Source organism: Neofelis nebulosa, chromosome 3, assembly GCF_028018385.1.
Source record: "Neofelis nebulosa isolate mNeoNeb1 chromosome 3, mNeoNeb1.pri, whole genome shotgun sequence".
In the NCBI taxonomy this organism is placed as follows: domain Eukaryota; kingdom Metazoa; phylum Chordata; class Mammalia; order Carnivora; family Felidae; genus Neofelis; species Neofelis nebulosa.
In genome coordinates, this window is record NC_080784.1 from 30,907,385 (window position 1) to 30,928,090 (window position 20,706).

Sequence of the window (20,706 nt, forward strand, 5' to 3'; positions counted from 1 at the left end):
TATCATCTGAATTGGGTATCATCTCCTTATCATAAAGAGTGAGAGACTCAGAGAAGCCTTCAGAGAAGTTTCAGAATATGGCAAGGTCATTCAGAGAATGTCACAGCGGGGATTCTACCTCAGTCTCTTACACAATACACCCTGTAATTATTCTGCTGTACATGGGGTCAGCAAATTTCAGCCAATGTGCCAAGTCGGACCTGCTGCCTGGTTTTGTAAATAAAGTATTATTGGAACAGAGCCATGCTCATTCTTTTATATTCCATCTATGGATGCTTTTGTGTTACAACAGCCTAACCGAATTGTTGTAGTTGAGGCCTTCTGGCCTGCAAAGCCTAAAATATTGACTGGCCCTTTACCGAAGAAGTTTGCCAGATCCTGGACAATCCCAACACATGATAGATTCAGCTCATATCACGTATGTCAGGGTATCTACATTTTTACATGTCTTTCTGAAATCCAGTGGGTACAGATCTATCGACTTCCTGTCTTAATCCCAGTTTCCTCTGTATACATAAGTTTTCTTCCACAAGGCATGAAGAAACCTGAATTCTAGACAAATCTCTAATAATGAGTCATATTTGAAGAGGCTCTATTCCACTCTGTATTTCTAGAACATGTTTCTTTTATAGAAATCAAAGTATTTTCTAAAACCCATTCATTTGTCAGGCATCTGGAAAACTAGCCTCCTTTGGCAAAGGGGAGAGATTAGTTATTCACTCAGGAAAAGTGAGACACCAGTCAGTTTATGGATGAAACCCACATTATGTCATCCACCGGCTCTACATTGAGTGTAAGGTCATAGGAATGAAGTCTTTGGCCGTCAGGGTCTTCGAAATCTTGGATTTCTGAGGCAAGTTTGAGGTTCTGCATATCCTGTGGTCTGTGAGGCCTGAGGAGAAAACCAAGAGTGGCAATGCAATTAGAGCTGCTTTAACTGCTGCCTGATTGCCCTAACCACACAGACCTAGGCAGGGTGAGTGGGCTGATCTCATTTGTTTATTGTCTGTGTCCGTTCTCAGGTGGTAATAGACATGCTATCATCTCAGTTTTTAAGGGAAACCAGATGGCAGTGTTAGAAAATTGATAAAGGAGAGGTGCAGACATTTTTTAAGGGAATGTTATGACTTCTATGGTACAAATGTAGAAGTATTTCTGAATTCCTGAATAAACTATTACAAAATATTTTTTGAAATGCCATAGTAACACATAGAATTCCAACTGAAGTAATTTCTACTATGTAAAAGTAAGGGCCTACTTGAGTGAATGCATAAAACACTAATTTGTATATCAACGTTAAAATATCTAATATTGATGGGGCACCTGGGTGGCTCAGTCGGTTAAGCGGCCGACTTCGGCTCAGGTCGTGATCTCGTGGTCGGTGAGTTCGAGCCCCGCGTCAGGCTCTGTGCTGACCGCTCAGAGCCTGGAGCCTGTTTCAGATTGTGTGTCTCCCTCTCTCTCTGACCCTCCCCCGTTCATGCTCTGTCTCTCTCTGTCTCACAAATAAATAAACGTTAAAAAAAATCTAATATTAAAATGGAATGTATTCCAGGGCACCTAGGTGGCTCAGTCGGTTAAGCGTCTGATTTCCACTCAGGTCATGATCTCATGGTTCGTGAGTTTGAGTCCCACATCTGGCTCAGCACTGTCAGCACAGAGCCTACTTTGGATCCTATGTCTCCCTCTCTCTTTGCCCCTCCCCCACTCACATATGGACACATGCTCTCTCTCAAAAGTAAGTATTTACAAAAATGTTAAAAATAAAGGAATGTATCCCATATGGATGTCAGCTTTGCAATTTTTTTAATTTTTAAAAAATTTTTAATGTTTTCATTTTATTTTTGAGAGAGAGAGAGACAGAGCATGAGCAGGGAGGGGCAGAGAGAGAGGGAGACACAGAATCTGAAACAGGCTCCAGGCTCTGAGCTGTCAGCATAGAGCCCGACACGGGGCTCGAACTCACAAACCATGAGATCATAACCTGAGGGGAAGTCCAACGTTTGACTGAGCACCCAGGTGCCCCTGCTTTGCAATTTTTAATACCATTTATTTTCTCATAATTCTTCCCTTTGTTTTTTGGGTTTGTTTTTATTTTTATTTTTTTTTTTTACTAATGATATCAAAATTTATTTCAGTCAAGTCCATCTCCAAGTTGCTTGAGTTCATATTTATATATGGGTGTGTTTCTGTGGGTTAGGTATCCAGCATATTGCATTTGCTGGGGAAAAGTCAAACATCTCTAAGTTGACAGGATGTGAGAAACTATCTGTAAACCATATGTCTCATAAAGAGTTAATATCCAAAACATAAAAGGAACTCCTATAACTTAATAGCAAAATCAGCAAGCAACAAAACAAATAAAATGACAAATCAAAACAAAAAATAGCCAGACTTAAAAATAGGTAAAGGATTTTAAGAGATGTTTCTCTAAAGAAGACATGTAAATGGCCAACAGGTACATGCAAAGATGCTCAATACCAGTGAGCCTCAGAGAAATGCAAATCAAAATCTCAGTGAAATATCATCTCATACCTGTTAGGATGGCTGTTATCCAGAAAACAAAAAAAAATTCTGACAAGAATGGAGAGAAAATGGAACTATTGTACACTGTTGGTGGGATGGTAAAATGGTGGATAGAAATGTAAATTAGTCATCCATTGTGGACAACCGTAAGGAAATTCCTCAAAAACAATCAAAAAGAGAACTGCTATATGATGTACCAATCTCATTTCTGAGTGTTTACCCAAAAGAATTACAGTCAAGTTCTTAAAGAGATAGGTGTACTCCCATGTCTATTGCAGCATTATTCACGATAGCCAAGATGTGGAAGCAAGCCTAATCTACACCAGCAAATGAGCGGATGAAGAAAATGTGGTATCATACATATAATGGACTATTACACAGCCTTGGAAGAAGTGGAAATTCTGCCGTACATGGCAACATGTGTGGCCCTTGTAGACATTATGCTAAGTGAAATAAGCCAGTCACAGAGAGACAAGTACTGCATGATGCCACTTATGTGAGATATCTAAAATAGTCAAATTTATAGAAGCACAGAGTAGAACGAGGATTCCCAGCGGCTGGGGGCAGCGGAAAATGGGGTGTAGCTTTTCAACAAGTACAAAGTTTCAGTTATGCAAGAGGAATAAGTTCTAGAGATCTACTGTGCAACACTGTGCCTAGACTTAACAACACTGTACTACTGTATGTTTAAAAACCTGTTAAGGGGGTAGATCTCATGTTAGAGATTCTTAACACAATAAAAAAAAATCTCTAGGTAAAAACTGCTCTGAAGCAGCCGAAATATCCCTAAGAAAGCTCATGTTCTATTATATGCAATTTTATTTCTTTTTTCAAGGTTTATTTATTTATGTTGAGAGAGAGAGAGGGGTGGGGGGAGAGAGAGGGAGAAAGCATGCACATGAACAGGTGAGGCAAGAAAGAGAGGGAGAGAGAGAATCCCAAGCAGGATTCACGCTGCCATTGCAGAGCCCAACACGGGCTCCATTTCATGAGCTGTGCAATCATGCCCTAAGCTGAAATCAAGAGTTGGACGCTTAACCAACTGAGCCACCCAGGAGCCCCCTATTATATTCAATTTTAATAAACGTGTCTCGTTTCCCCAGAAGACAGCAGGTTGAATATCAGACATTAAAAATGAAAGCAAGACTATTCATCACAAGAGCTACAATTTGTTGACTGTTTATGCTCTGCCGGACACTGGTGTAAGTCTTCTGCAAGCATTTCACCTCTACAACGACCCAATATCTGGTACTGTTGTTACTCCTTTTAAAGAAGAAACCAATATACAGAAAGTTCAAGTTTGTCCAGCTGGTAAGACATAGAGCTGGAGTCCACAAGTAGTCTAGATTCTTAATGTCAGTGGTCTGTTGCTTCCCTGGAAATACCACTTCCCCCTCAGCTTCCTTTTGATAATATTGTTAATTGCTGATGTTCCTAATGATGACCTTAGAAGTTTAGCTTATGTTTCCTATACCACATTTAAGAATATAGGTAAATATTGGAGCCTGTCAGAAAGATTCACTTAAATATGGTTGGATAAAAGTAGATTTATTAAAAACAAAACAAAACAAAACAAAAAAAAACAACAACAGGCTCCTGTTTTCTAGAAAAGTTACTGACATGCATCATTTTGTTCTATAGCAATGCAAAATAAATGAGGTGTTACCATTCAGTTACACAGAACAGACTTGGATGATTAATGAATACTAATTGATGGTGATGAGATCTTTAAGAATAATAATAAAAAAATAATAAGCTGTCTTCTGGAAGTGTTTCTGGAATTCTCCCCATTTTGAGGTTGTGGATAGGCATGATGGTTTTACAATGCCAAAATAATCTGATTTGCAGAGAAAAAATTCAGTCAACCATTTAGACTGCATTATGCTGAACAGTCAGTCACAAAGGACTTTGAAACTATTTTGACAGCTTGCTTTGGGTTTTGTTTTGTTTTGTTTTTCTTTTTTCTTTTTATGACAGCTTGCTTTGGCTGTCTGTAAATACATCTCCCAACTAAAAACTTCAGAAAATATCTCAAAGGAAAGAAAGGTATATAATTAGTATTTGGTTTAATTTATTGTCAGCTTTTATTTTACATATTTAATCCAACTTGTTAAACCTTCTTTGTGCTCATTGATGCTTACTAGAGAATAATATCGTATTTTAATTTTCCGATTATATGTGAAGGTCAGGGTCAGGATTAGTCAATATTTTTACATCTTCAAATTTAGAAACCTGGTATAAAGCCTTACATATACTAGCAAATGTTTGCCTTTCATAATAGAAATTTAAAGAGTGCTCTAGTTTTGCTTATGCATTTGTTAATGGCCTTCCCTCCTCTGAACTTGAGAAACATTTAATGTCCGTTTAGTCATGACATACACACAGCCTTAATGACCTAACATGCGGGTTTGCAGAGCAATAACCTTGCCAGCTAATGTCAGCCTGCAGTAAAAGGGGAGGTGGTAATGGTGAATCTGTTTTTATTACTTGATGCTTAATCATAATGAGTCAGATGCTTTTATAAGAAATCTTTAGCCATCCCCTGAAAAACTTGCTTGCCAGAGATGTACAGATTTCTGCTCTATTAGAAAATTTGTTTAGACTTTCATTGTGTATACATAAGAAATTGTTGGGAAGTTTAACAGTCATCTTATGCTATGTCAGACATGCACATTGTTGTTCTGTGTTCACTTTTTCAATGACCTCAGATTCTATAAAATGTGATTTAAGCAAATCGTTCCTGGTCAGAAGGACCCATTAGAGGGCATCTGCAATATATGAAATTGTGGCTCAAATATGCTCAGTCTTCCCATGTAGATGACTACCTGATGGTGGAGACCTGTATGGAAAGGTCACCGTACTGTCTAGGAATCCCTTTAATGCAAGGCAGCTTTGTATCTGAAGCCTGAGAAAACGTCCAGATTACTAATGGCACTTAAAAGTATATATGTCAGGGCCCCTCCTGAAAACATAGGAGGGTGGGGCTTATGCAATGGAATTCCATCCACTTTAACTGTACCCCTTCTGGGTTCTTGGAAGTGGAAAGTGTTTGGGGTACCTCCTTCTTATCAGGGCAACACAGTTGTATCCACTTTAAAATTATATTAGCAAAAAGCCACATCTTAGGTCTGTAGAAAACCCCACAGGTTTCATCTGGAAATTCAACACATAAAAGCCACCTAGTTTGTTGGTAGATGTTAATTTAGTAGACATTTAAGTATATTAGACAACTCATGAGTTATATATTCTGCTTAGGAAAGGGTAAGATCTGCTGATTTCAAAGAAGAAACTCGCTGAGACCCTGTTTCTGCTAAAGGTCTGCCAGGGGATACCCTTCTAGCTTAGTTTCATATGTAAGGAGCTAGCTCACAAAAATGTCAGTATTCTAGTAGCTATGTATTTAAGTGGCCAGGCCTAAGATTTGGCCTCTCCGTTTTGTCCTCTGCTGGCAACATACACATTAACTCTGGGACATCCATGTTGATGACAGTCCAGAGTCATCTGCATTCTGACTACACTGAACAGGAAAATTGATGGTAAAGGCGGAAAATATCCATTTAGTTACAGGAGTATTTTTTTTTTTTTTTTACTCTGGGGTGGTGCAAACACTTTATACTTTGAAGGAATGGTTAGAGTGTATTCGTTTCATTGGCTAGAAGCACCTGTTGAAGAAAGGCATGATTCTTATATCCTGGACACTAGCCCTGCAAATCGATCCAAAGAGGACTCCATCTTTTTCAATGTGATATTGAGTGCTTTATACATGAGTGGTGGCCCAATAGTGGTTCTGTTTCAGTAGTTTCAAGGTCCCAAGTGTTTGAGGAAAATCCAGACTGCCATAGCTACTGCTCAAAACATGTAAGACAGTTTGAGTGCCTCTGTTGGTCCTACATGGGTAGGTGGGGTCAGCGTCCTAAAGGGATCCCTCCTCAAGCCAGCCCAGGGGCCCAAAAACTTCATATTTTCACTGCAGCACAAAACATGGGTGTTTTTACATTTACATTAGAATTAAATTGAAAGTAACATATTCACATGACAAACAAACAGTATTGGAAGTATATATATGACATGAAAAACTAAAATCTCCCTCATTGTTTTACACTTTATTCCTTCCTTTTCATCCTACTGTCCTGAACAAAGCACTGTTATCATCTGTTATGTGTGACTCCAACAATGTTTTGGGTAGACACAAGCACGTATATTTATGCAGATTTATAGCTATACCTAGATAGCCAGTTCACTAGAGCCCTTGAAATAAAACATTTTTTTCAAAAGGCATCTCTTCAAGCAAACATTAGGGGGCAACTCTGGGGGGGAAATCATATTTAGCTCAAAGCCTTTCTCCTTCCAATAAACGAATGATCTGTCTATAGCTTAGTGTTAATGTAGGTGTGCCTATCTCTCTTTCTGAAAGTCCCTGTTTTGATGATAAGCTCATTAATGACAGGAACCCTGCAGGGCCTTGAGTATGATCCCCAGGTGCCCCGATTTTTCAATACATATTAATACAAGTTCATTGCCAACTCACATGCACCTCGTATAACAAATGAATTCACACAGCCCAGATTCCTGAGCTCTTTTCATTGACACCTCATGTGGTAATGAAATCATGGTAAATTCATGCCACTGAAACACTCATTAGTTTGATATACTTGTTGCTTTTTCATGTACTTTTACACGAGATCTACAACCGAGAGATTAAAACACAGAGATCTATAGCCAAGATTTGTAATAAATAAGAAATTGTTTAATGTTCTGCATTAAATAAATTGAGGAAGGTTAGACAAAACAGGATTGGCAAGATATCGTGCTGTGAGAGTGATAAGGGTAATTGGGTGGAATTAATGAGTCTGAAGTGGTCTTGACTACAAAGTTGTTTTTAAAATCACTTTCTCAGAGAACATAGAAACTTGCAACGCAACAAGCATGAATATGGGAAGACCTTTTCTTTCTTTTTTTTCAATATGAAATTTATTGTCAAATTGGTTTCCATACAACACCCAGTGCTCATCCCAACAGGTGCCCTCCTCAGTGCCCATCACCCACTTTCCCCTCCCTCCCACCCCCCATCAACCCTCAGTTTATTCTGTTTTTAAGAGTCTCTTATGGTTTGGCTCCCTCCCTCTCTTTTTTTTTTCCTTCTTCCCCCCCACTCCCACCATGGTCTTACATTTCTCAGGATCTACATAAGAGTGAAAACATATGGTATCTGTCTTTCTCTGTATGAAGACCTTTTCAAAGAGAGGCCGTGGGCACTCTTTCACATACAGCATTTGGCTTTTCAGGATAACACCTATGCTGAGGGCTGCATTAGGCTCATCAGCCTTTAGCCAAGTCGTTTGGCATTCAAAATGGCACCAGGGAACTTAATTGAAATCCAGTGATCCCCCATTTTGCTAATTACTTCCAGACATTCAGGCTCACACAGGTAATTTTTCTTTTTCCTTTTAATTATAACTACACAGGTAATTATAGCTCCAAAGATCATTCCTTCTGGTATCTACCTACACATCCTCTTTAAGCTCCTCCTGTTTGTTTGTGGGTCTTGTTTTTGCTTTTGGTTTTTATCTCACTTTCATCTGTTTTGTGGTTATTTCAGGAAAATCTTTTCTCACACCACATTCTGGTCTATTCCTTCTCCCTTCCCTCTTGACTATAAAATAAAATTTGTTATAAACAAAGTGTCTGGATACCCTTAGAAATATTTTTAAGTGGCATGAAGAAACCAGTGCCATCACTCTTTGCACTTGCTTTAGGGTCTACTCAGATATTTTCTTCACCTTTTCATCCCTCTGAAGGGAAATCTCAAATACCTTATATTTATTTTTCAGTAACTATATTAACAGCTGTTTCTGCATGGTGCATGATGATTTTTTCTGTTTCTGAAATATCTTATATACTCTAAAATCACAATGAATTACATTTGTACTCAGAAAACAAAAAGAAAATTACTTTATAGCCAGTTACTTAAATTATATAGTGTGTTTTGAAATTCTAACTGTAATATCAGTATCCTTTTTTGCTATACTGTGGTATATGTATAGATTTTGGCCATATAATAGGTGATATAGGTTTCTGTGTTAAGCTAGACTAAGACAAACCACTATCTATAACATCTTTTACGGGAACGTGCATCCACATGAAGCCCAGATTAGTGCCCTTTCCTGACCCGGAACTGACTCCAGGATGGGCTACCGGGCCCAGGTTGACTTTCCTCATTAGCTTTCTCCTTTCTGATGCTCTGCCTTCCCATCATCTGACTACTTGTAGTGACAAGATTGCAGTTGTCAAGATGCACATTTGATTTCAAAATGGATGTGATAAGCGGATGTCCTCTTCTTTTCTGTAGGAGTCTACCTGAATGAACAAATCTTCCTCCAGGGTTTGGAGGAAATGGGGTGAAGCATCGCAGCAGAGAAGAATGGAGGGTGTGGGCAGTAGCTCTCCTGGATCTCTTCCCCTCCTTGGGGGAGACCAACTTTTAAAGGATTTCAAAATGCACCCCAAGTGGTCCCTATGCGCCATCCTGTCTCCTTTCTCAATCCTGCCTGGTGGTTGCAGAAGAAACACACACTAAACACTGCCACAGAGAACAATAGATTGTAAGAATGTAGCAGAGAATGTTTTTTTTCTTGAACTTTGAATCCTTAGGTCCAAATGTACTCCTGCTCTTCTTCCAAACCTCCCAAGTATTAAAGATTTTTGTTTTTTGGACTTATGAGATGCATACAAATCCTTTCTCTAGAAATTCACAATTCCTGTCAGGAATATTTGGAAAAAAATTCTTCAATTCTTCACTTCTTACCCAAATAAATGATGACTTACCTTCTTCACAACAAACAAAGTCAGAAAGGTGCAAGAATACCTGTTTACGTGTAGCTACTTAAAATATGGAATTTCTGTAAAAGAGTGAAAATTTACTTGACAGTGTCTAGCACCAGGCCTGGCACAGAGTAGGTACTCATTAAAAGTCTGATCAGGGGCGCCTGGGTGGCTCAGTCGATTAAGCGTCCGACTTCAGCTCAGGTCACGATCTCACGGTCCATGAGTTCGGGCCCCACGTTGGGCTCTGGGCTGATGGCTCAGAGCCTGGAGCTTGCTTCCGATTCTGTGTCTCCCTCTCTCTCTGCCCCTTCCCCGTTCATGCTCTGTCTCTCTCTGTCTCGAAAATAAATAAACGTTAAAAAAAATAATAATAAAAAAAAAAGTCTGATCAGGAGACTTGGGTTCTAATCCTGTATGTAAGACTATTTACCCCTTCTGGGATGCCTGGGTGGCTCAGTCATTTAGTGTCCAACTTTGGCTCAGGTCATGACCTCATGGTTTGTGGGTTCCAGCCCCACATCAGACTCCGTGCTGACCGCTCAGAGTCTGGAGCCTGCTTCAGATTCTGTGTCTTTCCCTCTCTCTGCCTCTCCCCTGCTTGTGTTCTGTCACTCTCTCTCTCTCAACAAGAAAATAAACACTAAATTTTTTTAAGAAGTCTATTCACCCCTTCTAGGCTACTGTTTCCTCATCTATAAAATAATAAACAATATTATGTATTATGCTGTTTAATAACTAATATAATAATATAGTACATATTAGAGCCTTTTTGATTTTATGACATATTGATTCAGTGACTCTCTAGATAAGCACTGTGTCCCCACCACTCAGCACTGTGCATTTTCCATAGCAGATGCTCAGTAAATATTTATCAAGTAATTGTTTGTATTCAAAGGGAATGTTTAACCTCTTACTGTCTCAGTTCCCACCTCCCCTTGTTTGGTCTTGTGTTTACTATTAGTATATTGACGTACTCTGGACTGTTTCCAGGAATCTGAAAAAAGTTTCTCTTTTGATATAGGGAAATGCAGTACAGTTTTTCAGAGAAAAGATTTCATATTGATTAGCATGACCCATATTAGACTCCCTGTCTCCATATCCCTGCATACATACACATAATCTTTGTTCTCTCTTTCTTTCCTTCATGAGCTATTATAGTAGGCAGACTACTTACTTCTTCTTCAAGGAATTCTGAACTCCTATGTCTATGGAACTCTGGGAAGATTGTGGCAGGACTTGTGAAACCAATAGACAACTTTCACAGGATCCATAAACCCTCATATTGTATGAACCGTGTGTGCCTTTTTATGGAAAGAGAGTTGAATTTATGTTATCAGATGCTCTAAGTGTACTTTGACCCATAAAAGGTTAAGATCCACTCTACTCAAATGAGTAATGTTTAGTCATTTAGAAAATCCTGCACTTTCTCCTTTGTGATTGCCTCAATTTCTTTAAAAATCTTTTATAAGATCATAAAGAAACTCACTTTATATCTTATAATTCCACCCTATAGCAAGACCAGCTTAAGGATGTGCCATAAAGTTTCCACCTCACCATCTGAGGAGTCTCCATTCTCAACCCACCCAAGCCAGGAAGCCCATAACTCATATAACTAGGCAACATCCTCTACATTTCCCTGTGCTAATATGTCTCATTACCCTGACACTGGGCAAGTAAATTGCCTTCACATATACCATGACTTGTGAGAAGGTGGTATTTTCATTTCAGTGATTTTGGGGCATGCGATGCATGTCAAGGACACCAGCTTTACAAAAGTAGAGACTCATTTGGGAGCCCTGGGTGGCTCAGTTGGTTAAGTGACCAACTTCCGCTTAGGTCATGATCTCATGGTTCATGAGTTTGAGCCCCACATTGGGCTCTCTGGAGCTGTCAGCACAGAGCCTGCTTTGGATCTTCTGTCCCCCCTTCTCTCTCTTTCTCTTTCTCCCTCTCTCTTTCCCCCCCCCCCAAAATAAATAAGAAAAAGAGAAAGTAGAGACCCATTTAGGGAAATAATAGGAAATAAGGACAGTTACAGTGATGTAACAGAAGAGACACTAAATGATAGTAAGGGGTCACTCTTGAGACTGCTATTAGCATACTCTAGACATTAAGGAAGTGCTTCAGCTCTTTGGGCTTTATTTTCTCATAGACTAGTACAGATACTGGACAGGATAATCTACAGTGTCTTTCAGTTTCAATCTGTATAATTTTGATTCTGGTTGACTACGATTGGACAAGTTAAGGGAAGGATCTAGAACCTTAAAGGCCCAAATTTTCTAGCTTAAGAGGAAATAGATAGGAAATTCAACAAATCCAAAATACTGAACGTATGAAGAAAGGAGTCAATTTAATGGACAAGAATACTTTATATTGTAAAGATCTTATTTCTTCCAAAATTATAAAAAATATAACTCAGTTCTGATTTTTTATTAAAATGAGTTTCATAAAGTTTTACAAATTCTGAAATAAACGGATGAGAATAGCCTAGGCTTCCTCTCACCAAATTATGCTAATTAAGAACAATTAAAAGTTGCAGTGCTATTTATGAAAAAAATAATATAAAGCAACAAAATTAAAACAGCATGACATAGCATGAAGTAGGTCAATGAAATAGATTCAAAAATCCAACTACCAGTCCAAAATTCCAATCATTAATAATAATTATAATAATAAAACTGTATTAATTTGGTTTTTACCATTTTTAAAATAACAAGTAAGAACTTGCCTGGGTGTCTCGGGTGGTTACATGTCTGACTCCTGATTTTGACTCAGGTCATGATATCACAGTTCATGAGATCGAGCCCCATGTCAGGCTCTGTGCTGAAGGTATGGAGCCTGCTTGGGAGTCTCTCTCCCTTTCTCTCTATGCCTCCCCCACTTCTCTCTCTCTCTCTCTCTCTCTCTCTCTCTCTCTCTCAAAATAAATAAGTAAACATTGAAAAAAAGAAAACCATTTATATAAAAAAATAACAGGTAAGAAAACAACAAAATAAAATAATGATTTTAAATCTAACAATTGTATATAATAAAATGATAATAATCCTATAATTATAAAGCTATAATAATTTTCCAATTACAACCTTATTTGATAATTGTGATAATGTATTATAATAAAGTAATAATTTAGTTGTTATAATAATTAATAAAACAAGCAGCCCAACAAAAAACATATTTGAACATATGCACTTCATCTAAGATATATGGATAGCCAAAGAACGCATAAAAATATGGCAAACAGCATTAGTGATTAGGGAAATTAAAATTGCAATCAAAATGAGATTATCATAAATACCTACTAGAATGTCTAAAATTAGTAAGACTGACTATAGAAAGGATGAAGAGGAAATGGAATTCTCATACACTGCTGGTGAGAATGTGAAATGATACAACCCCTTTGGACAATATTTTGGCAGCCTTCATAATAGGTTAAACACACGTCTTCTATATGATCCAGCTACTTCACTCCTAAGTATTTACTCAAGAGAAAGGAAAGCACACATCCATTCAAAGAGCTGTGCATAAATATTCATAAACAGCTTTCTTTGTAATAGTCAAAAATTGGAAGCAACCCAAATGTCCATCAATAGATGAATGTATGAACAAATTGTGACATGTACATAGGATAGAATAGTACTCAGTAATAAGAAAGGAGTGAAATGGACACCTGCTATGCAACATGAATGATACAAAATAATTACGCCGAGTTGAAAGAAGCCAAACTAAAAAAAAAAAAATTTACTATGCAATTCATTTATATAAAACTCTACAAAGTGTAAACGAATCTATCGAGCAAGCTGCTTCAGTTGTTGCCTGGAAACTAAGGGTGGGATCACAAAGGGGCAGGTGGATACTTTTGGAAATGATGGATCTTTATTACCTTGATTGTGGTGATGGTTTTACCTCTATATACATATGTCAAAATTCATCAAATTGTGTATGTTAAGTGTGTACAGTTTTTTATATATCAGTTATACTCAATAAAGCTGTTTTTTAAAGTGTGATGTGGCATAAAAAGACCAGTGGAAAAGTGTCAAAGTCCAGAACACCAGATATTAAAGGTAGCTTCTCAAATCTGTGAGAAAACAATATTAGAGAAAATTGGCTAGCCATCTGGAATTAAATTAGATTCTTACTTCATACCATTAGCAATATAAATTCCAAGTTGATTTAATTTAACAATTTAAGAGATGAAAGAAACTATAGAAAACTATGCAATTATTTATCTCATCTTGAATAAATATAAATTTTTTAAGCATAATGCAAAGACAAAAATTTTAAAGTAAAAGGATGATTGATTTGATATCCTGAAAAATTTTTCATAGTTTACATTAAAATAAATATAAAATTAAGTCATATAGTGAAAAGGGTATTATGTGTCATGAATCTAAGAGAAAATATTATATCCTTGATATATATATATAAAGATCTTATAAAACAGTAATGACTTAAATGAACATCCCTATTTTAAAAAGGGCAAATCATAAAAACAAGTTTCATCTCCCTCCAAAAAGTAAAAGAGTGAGAGGGGAAGAGAGGAAAAGGAAGGGAATGGAAAAAGGAAAATAAGGGAAGAAAGAAAATAAAGTTCTTAGCAAAAAAAAAAAAAAGAGAGAGATTTCCCCCATCTTGGTGGTATCTTTATTGTTTTACTTTTGTCATTGTGTTTTTCTATATTTTTATAGTTCCTACAATGTACTTGTAGTGTTGTACCTGGGTAATCGCAAAAATAATCTAGAGAGTAGAGAGGATCATTGAGCTCAGCAAAGTGTTTAATAGTCTTCCAGATGAAGGAGGTGTGGAATATAGGCCTGTCCAACTGAAGACAAAGATAAAGAGTGTGTGTGCATGCGTGTGCGTGCGTGTGTGTGTGTGTGAGAGACAGAGACAGAGAGACAGAGAGAGAGATTGACAGACAGATGGATGCTGAGAGTATAATTAGCAGGAGAAATCAAAGCCTTAGAAGTGGAACACAGTCTTGTCACTGGAAGACAGAGGTAGTGCCTCACTCCTGTGTGAATCCTAACTGTCCAAGTACGATGCTTGAGAGAGTCTTGAAGTGTGGACACTTCAGATGCTTCTTAACCAGTGGTGAAAGATATTAAGGGGAAGATTGTATATTACATTCAAATATATTAGTGTTCATCATAAGCTCCATTTCCTTTAACCTTTACTCATAATTCTCATTTTTCAACTCTTGGTTCAAAACATATGTGGTAACTGGACCTTGACTATGGCGTCAACATTATTACCAGGCTACATAAAGTCCTGCAACATCATCCTGATCTTAAGGAATTTAGAGTCTAGCTAGGAAGATAAACCTCTCAGGAAATAATTGCAGATGATTCCTGCCTTACCATGGTTTGACTTTACCATGATGTGAAAGCAACACACATTCAGTAGAACCAGAACTTCAAACTTTTAGTTTTAATCTTTTCCCAGGCTAGTAGCACAGTTGTCTCTCTCAGTGCTGGTCAAGGGCAGCCGCAGCTCCTGGTCTGTCATTTGAAGGTAAACAACCAATATATGTACAATCATTCTGTACCCACACAACCATTCCGTTTTTCAGTTCCAATACAGGGCTCAATAAATTACAGGAGATATTCAACACTTAATTATAAAAAAAAAAGGCTCTGTGTTATATGATTTCATCCAACTATAGGCTAATGTAAGCATTCTGAGCACAGTTAAAATAGGCTAGGCTGTTAAACTGTGATGTTCATAGGTTAGATGTATTAAATGCATTGTCAACTTATGATGTTTTCAACTCATGGCAGATTTATCAGGACATAACCCTATCATGAGCTGAGGAAGATCTGTAGATAGTAAAGCCATTTCCTCCATATCATCATGGGGCAAAACACATTCTAGAATGAAGAGATTACAACCTTCGCAGGAGCGTACACTTTCAACATCTAAGGAAATGTTTTGTTTTGTTTTCTGAAGACAGAACTATTAGACATTAGGAGGCCTTTAAATTGCAAGGGGAGTTCTGTTGTTGAAAAGAGGTAACATTTAATGGATTAAGTCAACATGTAAATATGTAGTCTTGGAGTCTGTGATGATCTCACAGGAATATTAAATGCTGGGTTTTATGACTGTGGCTTAAAATCATTACATGGTCTTTCACTTTCGTGAAGCTGGCTTTAGCAGAAGGAGGAGCACAATGTTGATGGTGCTCCCTGGAGTTACTTGAGGTCCGGTCCGAGCCTTATGAACTTGCTCTGTAGTGAAGCCACAGGGTAGAAATTTTATTGCTCTGTGTCCTTGACCAGAGCATTAGTTACAAGTTGTCAGAAGAGAAAAAAATAAGTGAGAAAGAAAAGAAATGCTCTTTAAAGCTCCTGAGAAACTCATAACCTATTAGCACAAGAAAGTAGTTAGAACCATTTAGGATAGCAAGAGAAGAGACAACATTAGCTGAAAATGAAAGGCTAACGTTTCAAACAGTGATAAACGTTCAAGAATGTACGTAATGTATCTTCTTGTTGCCTTTACCATAAATAGACATGACTTAAGGTATGTCTGAAGATTCATTTCCCTTTTATTGAGCTCACTCAACAAAAGTTGTTTTTTTTTTTCAGTATGTCCTGCTTTTATAAACCAAGATCTAATTTGACACAATTACGTAATTGTGTGGCCATTTGTGCCCCTCCTCCTCCTCCTTTCTGCAAAGTAGAAAGTCTCTTTTTTCCTGGAGCTTTATAAAATATGCTAATTTGCTTAATCGCAATAATGGTTTTCCCACAACAACTAATTCATCTGTTTGCTAAATTGTTATTAAGGACCTATTAGTTGGGAGCCACTGTGCCAGGTGTTGGGAATAGAAAACTGAATAAGACACATTCCCTTCCTTGGAGCTTTCAGCCTAGTGGGGAACTCAGAGAATTCAACAGATAATTTGAAAAGATGGTGTGATACGTACACAGAAAAGCGTGGCACACTGCCAGATGCCTACCCTAGCACAAAATTTTCCCAATTTTCATTAGAAACAGAACCCTTTAATTGTACCCAGTTAAAAGACCGATTCTCCTAGCCAGCCTTCTCTGAGATGAATAAGCCAGAAGAAGGGTCCTTTTAGCTTTCCTCCCCCCCTAGAAGGCTCATGAAGCAGTTGGGAGAGTGGGAGCTACAACAGTAATCCTGGACTATAAAGTAACCTGGAGAATACTAGGGGGTTAGGATTCTAGCAACTTTGTAGAACCACCATGTGAGCCCCAGGAAGCTGCCTTGCTGACTTACTTCTTTTACATGAGAGAATTAGACTTTGTGTATTTAAGCCACTGTAATTGGATCTCTGACCGTTACAGGCAAAAATAATACTGATAGGATGGTACTTAGAGAAAAACATGGGAGTGGCTCCCCACTCTGTTCCTGGGGAGACGTCAGAGATGGTGTTCCTGTAGAAGTCACATTTATTTTATTTTTTAAATGTTTATTTATTTATTTTGAGAGAGAGAGAGAATGAGAATGAGCAGGGGAGGGTCAGGGAGAGGGAGAGAGAGAGAGAGAGAGAGAGAGAGAGAGAGAGAGAGAGAGAGAGAGAGAATGAATCCCAAGCAGGCTCTGTGCTGTCAGAGCAGAGCCTGACATGGGGCTGTGAAATCAAGACCTGAGAAGATGAAATCAAGAGTTCGATGCTCAAATGACTGAGCCACCTAGGCACCCCTAGGAGTCACATTTAAATGGAAACTTAAGGGATAAATGAAAAAGGAAGGTATGGGAAAGTGTTTTAAAAAGAAGGAATACCATGTGAAGATCTGAATTGGAAGGAAGTTACCTGCAAGATACTAAATAAAGTCAGTGTAACAGGAGTAGAGTGGATTAAGAACATGGCAGGAGATAATTCTGGAAAATCTTATAGATGCTCCATTTTGCAGAGACCATCTTAAAGATGTGAACCAGTAACTGCAGAGCATTGCAGAGATCTAGAGTAGAGGTACAGTTTGGGAGATATCAATATATAGATGGTTTTTAAAGTCTTGAGAAATTATGAAGTCACCCAGGGAGAGCATTTCAGGCTGGAAGACCACTGAGGACAGAAACTTGAGATCCAACCATTAAAGATCAAGTGAAAGGGAGCCTCTCCATCCCTGTTTAAAAGGAGAGAGAGAGAGAGAGAGAGAGAGAGAGAGAGAGAGAGAGAGAATATTAGAATAATTTATTGTCACAAAATCTAAGAAATCATTGGGACAGAGGGCAGGGGTTAGGGTGGATTTCTTTTGTTTTGTTTCTAAATAGCCAGAAGGAACCAGTGATGCAGGATTTCAAGAGGGTAAACAGCTCTCTTCACAATTTTGACCCACTAGAGAGACTGGTGGGTGGATAATTAAGATATTTACAAACAGGATGATCCTACGTAAGCCCCTAAGGTCCTCAGTTTCATTATTTGTAAAATACAGATAATAACACTCACCTTGTAGTGTTTTATGAAGACTAAATAAGAGATAGGGAGGTGCCTGGGTGGCTCAGTTGGATGAGCGTCCGACTCAGCTCAGGTCATGATCTCGCCATTCATGGGTTCAAGCTCTGTGTTGGGCTCTGTGCTGACAGCTCAGAGCCAGGAGCCTGCTTTGGATTCTGTGTCTCCTTCTCTCTCTGCCCCTCCCCTGCTCATGCTCTCTCTCTCTCTCTGCCTCTCAAAACTAAATAAACTTTAAAAAGAGAGATGGAAAAGGGTATGTAACTGGATAAGGAAACTCTGCTATGATGATTCATTCACCCTTTAAAATTGGTTGATGTTTAGATGGAAAATCATCACATATGCAGATTGATCTTAGTTTGTCAATCTTTTGACAATTAGTATACATATTTTTAATTTTCAAAAATTTTTATATTCCTATGCATTGATTCATATTGCCCTGTCACAGATAACTCTACAAACAAACAAACAAAACACCATTTCTTTGAGAGGCCCTTGGACTTTGAGGATTTACCCTGGAGCTAATGAAGCCCAAACAGAAGAGCCCTTCTTTCCATGACCTTTTCCAAGACTCCTGTTGGGGTTCCTAGCCATGCATTCAGAAGCTTATACATTTGTATAAAATTTACAAGATAATACAATTAAATTACAATCAGTTTAAGACCAAAGTCTCTTTCCATGTTGACGTTCCCTCTAAAATATTCCTCCTGTGTGGGTAGAGTTGGGAGGGCCCTGGGCATTTTGGAATCGAACTCAGGAAAAGTTGAGTTGAAAGATACATTTATTTGGTGCTTTAGTGGGATGTCTAGTAAAGTTATTGCAAGGTGTCCCAGAGTAGGAAAGGCTCCCAGAAATATGCCCAAACCCACTGTGCTGACTCACATGGCATCATGTCAGGAAGGTGCAGGGCCAGAGATTGTATTATGAATGAATGTGTCCCGGTGTGCCAAGCACCAGTGGGATGTGAGCCGTGACAGGACAAGTTTTGAAATGGTAGGAGCCAGAAACTAGCATGTGGAAAATTCTACCAGGCATCAGACGTGTGGAATTGTGACCAGAGGACTTAGTTCCATTGATGTCTAGTCACAATGGAAATTCTATTCTGTCAAGAATACAGGGGCTCCTGGATAGCTGGGTCAGTTAAGCATCTGACTTCAGCTCACGTTATGATCCTGTGGTTCATGAGCTTGAGCCCCGCACTGGGCTCTGTGCTGACAGCTTGGAGCCTGGAGCCTGCTTCAGATTCAGTGTCTCCCTCTCTTCTGCCCCTCCCCTGCTCACACTCTGTCTCTCTTTCAAGAATAAAAACTAAAAAAAAATTTTTTTAATTTTTTAGAAAAGAAAACATAATATTTCAATGTATGCAATTATTAATTCACCAACTTTTTTTTGTAAATTGAAACCACAAGAAACTGAATTTATCAGAGTCCTGATGCTTGTAGGGCACAAACCATTGATAGTACCATAAACTCTGAGTGTCTCTGTAAAAACTAAGGCAGAAAATATAATAGAGGTTTTTTTCCCCTGAAATTTAAAATCATAAACATTTGCAGGACATTGTCAAAATAAGTTGTAAAGTTGAAAAATCTTCTTTATTGATAATTAAAAATGAACAGATTTCAATCAACCATGTTAAAGACTGACTCTCTTTCAATGTTCTCTATAGAAAAAAAAATTACAGAATCATTGTCAGAGGAAGAGGCAATCAAAAAATATTCAGATGGAAAAAGTTGGGAGAAAAGTATGGTCAAGGTCATCAGGCATTTAGTTAATAAAAAGATCATGTTGTTTCTCTGAATTTTGTCACATTTGTGGTCTTGTCAGCTTTTAAAATTTTGTAATTGGTGGAATTTCTTTTTTTCTTTTAATACTCACTTTTGTCCCTTATAATTTATATGTACAGCGTTGTGTTCTTCATAATTCTGGAGATGGTATGCATGCCACACCCCACAAAACCTGAGTCACGGTGCTCCTTTGTGCCGCTGTCCCATTGTCTGCCTCCAGCAAGGTTCAGGGTCTCTTCTAACAGTGTCCCCAGTTCCCTCACCTATCCCTGAGGAGTCAGCAGTTAATGACATGATCAGCCTGCCTCCAGTTCCATACAGTTGGTATGGAAAACAGAGCCTAAGTGCCCAACACATGAGGTTTTGACTGGTGATTTGGGCGTAGGGCTGGCCCTTAGTACCTCTGTGACATATGCAAGAACTAAATACACCAAACTTCCTTTTGGGGACTCCCAGCTCTGCTACTAGACGTATGACCTTAAAAAATGAACTCGACTCTCCTGAGCTTCAATGTCCTTATGCACATGACAGACTAATACATACCTACTGTGAGGGCCAAGGTAGTTGATATACATAAAGCACATGCTGTATTATAAGGGGCTCTTCGGATGTAGAATCTGATTACTCTCCCTCTTCTCCATCGCTGCCAAGGGGCCAAGGACTCACTGCTGTTCACCTGTCTTTATTTCGGAGAGGTGTCCACACCTTGAACAGGCAAACAGCATGGTGCCACTTCAGAATGCTATTATCACATGTGTGTCTAGCATTTCTTAAGCAGGGAAGCTGAGTGTAGTGAGTGAAGGGCTGGAAAAGGATGACCACTGGTGGCAAGAAGCTCTCTTGCCACGAACTTGCATATCCCATTGAACCAAATGGAAAGCGTCCAGGCACCCATAAGCCACTTCCTTCCTAGGCTGTGCAGGAAGCAGGGCAGCCTTGTGTTATCGGGCTCATGTATATTATAGGGGTATCAAGCCTCCACTGCTTCTGGTCACATACAGCCCGTTTCATGAAGGGACTCTTGGGAATGTTAGTTTCACATCCATCCCATTCCCGGTGATTTGTATGCATCCTATGGATGGGCATCCTCCGAAACTGTGTGACTGCCCCTCCTTTTAATCCAGCCCTGGCCATAAAGATCATTTGGGC

At 38.6% G+C, this 20,706-nt stretch overlaps 1 long non-coding RNA gene across 1 annotated transcript; it reads right to left on the bottom strand.

Moving 5' to 3' along the window:
- Nucleotides 1–730: 730 nt before the first annotated feature.
- Nucleotides 731–18,789, bottom strand: LOC131506540 (uncharacterized). The gene is made up of 3 exons (XR_009259008.1): nucleotides 18,656–18,789; nucleotides 14,709–14,849; nucleotides 731–892 (listed from the first exon to the last, which is right to left on the bottom strand). It is a non-coding gene; the product is annotated as an uncharacterized LOC131506540 (long non-coding RNA).
- Between the last annotated feature and the right edge of the window lie 1,917 nt (nucleotides 18,790–20,706).